Raw genomic sequence first — 5854 nt, 5'->3', positions numbered from 1 at the left:
TATAAGATTGGATGAATTACGGTTTCGACAGAGGAGGGTCTAGAGTGGCTCCTTACTCTGAGCCATACATGCATTTTAGACTTCTGTCATCTGGAACAGATGAAATCACTGCACTTGAGCACTGGAATTAGCACAGAGACTAAAAACATCATGCATTCAAAAACTGGTAGATGTAATCTTCTCAACCGAAGCAAATTGAGGTGCTTTTGAACCTGCTTTATCGCTACAGACCACGGAAAGGGTTTATATCAAAGAAAGAATATGAATCAAATGTGATGAACTGATCACAACGTCATTTGCCTGCAGCTCCGGTTAAAAGTATATGAAACAACATAAAATCATATATTTGAAGGATTAAATACATGGTGTGTGTCACCTCTGTCTGAAAGAGCAAGCACACAACATCAAGACTTATTGTAGTCGGAATAATGTGTATACATTCTGGGCAAGGATGAGCTACCTACGCGTTATCTAGGACTGTTGGTCCTATTTTGCTAAAACTGGACTGGTATGATAACATTCAGACTAAAATGTTTCAATGAGATTTAAAAAAAATTTAAATTTCTTGAACTTTTACATTTCATGTAAACCTATGTATTTTATGGTGAATTACTATAAATAATATTGTGTAATTTTATGTTTTTGTATTATTTGATGATAATTTATAGTAACAACAAAACATCAACATCAACAATAATAAATAGTATTTTTATTGTTATTACTACTACTACTACTACTACTACTACTAATACCATCACAATCATATGTTAATAAATAATTAATTGGATTGTTTTATTCTGAGTATTAATATTATTCAGTAATATAATACGATTAATATAATTATTCAGTAGTAGTAGTAGTAGTAGTAGAAATAATAGTAATAAATATTTTCATTATTTATAACAATAAAACAACAACAATAATAAAATTGTATTTTGTTATAATAATACCATCATCATCATCATATATTAATAATTAATCAATTGGATTGTTTGTATTATTAGAAATAATATAATATAATATAATATAATATAATATAATATAATATAATATAACATAATATAATTATTCAGTAGTAGTAGTAATAATAAATATTGTTATTATAATAATAATAAAAATAATAAAAGTAGTATATACACTGTTACACTGTGTGGGGGAGTAAACCCCCAAATCAGGAGTGGAGCCCCGAAGGCGGACAGATGCCTGTATTCACGCACTGTTTCGGCAGCTCCTGCAGCCAAGCTGGTGCCAAATGTACTGCTCTGCATTCCTTTGGACTACATCGGTAAGGCCGAGAGGGGGATCTCAACGACTGGGCATCCCAGGATCTCCATACACTCCGCCCAGGCTTGCGTCCTGAAGAGGTCACTCCAGTATCGCTGCTCCAGCGACAACACAACATGGGAGACGGCAGTTACGAGTTATAAGCCCAGAGCGGATTGGCGTAAGCTCGGGCGCTACGGGTTGTCTCCGACGGTGGGAGGGATCATCGGGTCCCACTGGTCAGCTAACACCCGCCTTAAGCTGGGCAGCCCCCAGTCAGTAAGTTGCTGACCCGCCACAGTCTGTCTGCTTCAATGGGTGCTTGGAGCTTAGGGAAACGACCGAAAAGCAGACTGCAAAACCTGCACCAGGCAAAATAAGAAGGAAAAAAAACAAACAGCCAGCCCTGCAGCTGGCAAGCTGGAATGTCAGAACCATGTGCCCTGGACACTCTGACGAACTACAACAAGTTGATGACGCCAGGAAGACAGCCATCATCAACCATGAGCTGAAACGACTCGACATCGACATTGCTGCTCTACAGGAGACCAGATTCCCTTCCAACGGCAGGGAAAGGAGCCTGAGGAGCGTACGTCTTCACCCCAAGCGGATCCACAACTCCAAGCAGAAAGGACGGCCACGTATTAACACAGCCCTGACATCAGTCCCAGAAGTTTGTACACGCTTTGCCAGTGCCATTGAAGTGGCCCTCAAGGACTGCCCAGACAACAGCGCTGAAGAGAGACGGAGCCACATCCGTAACGCCATCTACAACTCGGCCATGGCAAACTTCAATCCAGTCAACATCCTGAGCATCTATGCTCCTACACTCTGCTCCTCAGCTGAGTCAAAGGACAAATTATATGAAGAGCTTGAGACCACTATCAAATAGATCCCTACCACAGAACACCTGCTCCTACTTGGGGACTTCAACGCCCGGATCGGAGCCGATCACAACTCCTGGCCCCGTTGTATCGGCCATTTTGGCATTGGCAAGCTTAACAAAAATGGACCGAGACTGTTAGAACTTTGTTCATACCATGACCTGTGCATCTCAAACACGTTCTTCTCAACCAAACCCTGCCATCGAGTGTCCTGGCAACACACCAGATCCGGTCACTGGCACCAGCTGGATCTTGTCATTACCAGAAGACCCCTGCTGAACTGCGTTCTTACTACCCGCAGCTACCACAGCACCGACTGTGACACTGACCACTCACTAGTTGGGAGCAAGGTACGTCTTCACCCCAAGCAGATCCACAACTCCAAGCAGAAAGGACGGCCACGTATTAACACAGCCCTGACATCAGTCCCAGAAGTTTGCACACGGTTTGCCAGTGCCATTGAAGTGGCCCTCAAGGACTGCCCAGACAACAGCGCTGAAGAGAGACGGAGCCACATCCGTAACGCCATCTACAACTCGGCCATGGCAAACTTCAACAAGAGGGAGAAGAAAAACCCAGACTGGTTTGAAGCAGGAATAACCAAAATTGAGCCAGCCATCACAGCCAAACGTACAGCTCTGCTAGACTACAAGCGCGAGCCTTCAGATAAAGCATTAGCTGCACTCCAGAAGGCCAGAAATGATGCCCAGCGGATTGCTAGGAAATGCACCAATGATTATTGGCTGAACCTCTGTCAGAGCATTCAGCTCTCCGCAGACTGTGGGAACATCCGTGCCATGTATGAGGGCATGAAGAAAGCATTTGGCCCAAGCACCATCAAGATCGCTCCCCTGAAGTCCGCTACAGGTGACGTCATCACAGACCGCGGTAAGCAGATGGAGAGATGGGCGGAGCACTACCAGCAGCTATACTCGAGGGAGAACGTCGTGACTGACACTGCAATGGAGAGCACCACCCCCTTGCCCGAGATGGAGGAACTTGATGCTCTGCCCACTGTAGACGAGCTCAGGACTACAAGCGCGAGCCTTCAGAGAAGGCATTAGCTGCACTCCGGAAGGCCAGAAACGACGCCCAGCAGATTGCCAGGAAATGCGCCAATGATTATTGGCTGAACCTCTGTCAGAGCATTCAGCTCTCCGCAGACTGTGGGAACATCCGCGCCATGTATGAGGGCATGAAGAAAGCATTTGGCCCAAGCACCATCAAGATTGCTCCCCTAAAGTCCGCTACAGGCAACGTCATCACGGACCGCGGTAAGCAGATGGAGAGATGGGCGGAGCACTACCAGCAGCTATACTCGAGGGAGAACGTCGTCACTGACACTGCAATGGAGAGCACCACCCCCTTGCCCGAGATGGAGGAACTTGATGCTCTGCCCACTGTAGACGAGCTCAGCAAGGCCATTGACTCTTTAGCATGTGGCAAAGCTCCAGGCAGTGACGGCATTCCCCCAGAGGTCATCAAGGCTGGCAAGAAGAGTGTCCTCCTCGACCACCTTCATGAACTCTTACTTCAGTGTTGGGATGAGGGAACAGTTCCTCAGGACATGCGAGACGCCAACATCATCACGCTCTACAAGAACAAAGGAGGTCGCAGTGACTGTAACAACTACCGCGACATCTCCTTGCTGAGCATGGGGGGAAAGGTCTTCGCCCGCGTGGTGCTGAACAGACTCCAAGTGCTGGCTGAACGCGTTTACCCAGAGGCGCAGTGCGGCTTCAGATCCCAGAGATCAACGATCGACATGATCTTCTCACTGAGACAGCTACAGGAGAAGTGCCGGGAGCAGAGACAGCCACTCTACATCGCCTTTATCGACCTGACCAAGGCCTTCGACTTGGTCAGCAGGAAAGGCCTCTTCACCCTACTGCACAGGATCGGATGTCCCCCCAATCTTCTGAAGATGGTCACGTCCTTTCACGATGAAATGAAAGGTACCGTCCAGTACGATGGCTTATCTTCAGAACCTTTCCCAATCCAAAGCGGCGTGAAGCAAGGTTGTGTCTTCGGCATCTTCTTCTCCCTGCTGCTGCGTCACGCCTTCAGTCAGTCAGAAGATGGTGTCTTCATTCGCACTAGGAGCGATGGCAACCTTTTCAACCTTGCACGTCTGCGCGCAAAGACCAAGGTGCGCAGGGTCCTGATTAGGGAGATGCTGTTTACTGATGACGCCGCCCTGACTGCCCATACCGAGGAAGCACTACAGCATCTCATCAGCAGCTTCGCTCGCACTTCTGATGAGTTTGGGCTGACCATCAGCTTAAAGAAAACAAACGGCATGGGCCAGGATGTCAGAAGCACTCCCTGCATCTCCATCGGCGAGCACACCCTCGAGGTAGTGGATGAATTTACATATCTTGGCTCCACTATCTTCAGCAACCTCTCTTTGGACAACGAGCTGAACACCAGAATCGGCAAGGCATCAATAGCGATGGCCCACCTGGCCAAGAGAGTGTGGAACAATAGCATGCTCACCACCAACACCAAGATGAAAGTGTACCAGGCCAATGTCCTCAGCACTCTTCTCTACGGCAGCGAGACGTGGACTATGTACACCTGGCAAGAACGCAGACTTAACTCTTTCCATCTGCGCTGCCTGAGAAGGATCCTTGGAATCACCTGGCAGGACCGTGTCCCAAACACTGAAGTGCTGGCCCAGGCAAAAACATTCAGCATGCACGCACTCCTTTCACAAAGGACCTATGCTGGCTCGGCCATGTCTTCCGAATGCAGGATGGCTGGATTCCTAAGGACATTATGTACGGCGAGCTCGCCTCCGGCACCAGACCAACAGGCAGACCAGTGCTCCGGTACAAAGACGTATATATATATATATACACATTTCATTTATAATGAACATAATTGGTACTCTTTTGGGTCCTGTCATAAAAACAGCGGAGAACGACTGTTGCCTATGAATTCACAAAAATAATAATTTTGTCTTGATTAAAAAAAAAATATATATATATATATATTCACCTGTCTGAAGAGTGACACATCTATAATACAGAGCTCCATCCCTGCTTGATATGCACAACCCACAGAGATTGTCGCACATTAACAGATTGAAGAAAGGCTTCATCTCATGAAGGCTTCATTTTATTCTAGTGCCACCCTCTGCCATCACATAAGGCCATTTCATTAGTGCTCCAGCACTCTCTACTCCTCTCAATTAGCACAGGCTACAATTTGGTGAAAAGCACAATCCCTCCCCCTCTCTCCACCTTGTCATTTCTCAACCCAGTCCCCCTAACCAGGTTATAATACCGTTTGTGACTTATGATTTGGTATGCGCTCAGTATTGACCAAAGGATAAAGTTGTGGAGGCTTGAACACCATCAAGCAATGAAGGGCCACGGATAAATGGATTGATGTAAATCAACTTGTGTGTGTTTGTGCTGTGTGCATGTGTGTGTATGTCACGGTGAATCCAGCCAGATGTCTTAGTATCCGCAGTGTGGTGACAGCGAGAAGATGTGTGGGATAATAAAAAGCGCAGAAGACTGATGCTTATGTGGCCTCACTCATGCACACGTTCACACCTTCATGCTTCAAGGCAAAACGGAGGGATACAGCCCCCGTAATTCAGCAGTCAGCAGGGAGGCATATTTCTTCTCTGTGCTGTGGAGGTATTAGCTTCATCTGGGGTCCACACACAGGTCATATCATATCATATCATATCATAT

The sequence above is a fragment of the Sinocyclocheilus rhinocerous genome, unplaced genomic scaffold (genome assembly GCF_001515625.1).
Source record: "Sinocyclocheilus rhinocerous isolate Xijiao unplaced genomic scaffold, SAMN03320098_v1.1 scaffold263, whole genome shotgun sequence".
Taxonomy (NCBI): domain Eukaryota; kingdom Metazoa; phylum Chordata; class Actinopteri; order Cypriniformes; family Cyprinidae; genus Sinocyclocheilus; species Sinocyclocheilus rhinocerous.
This window is presented reverse-complemented; position numbering follows the sequence as displayed.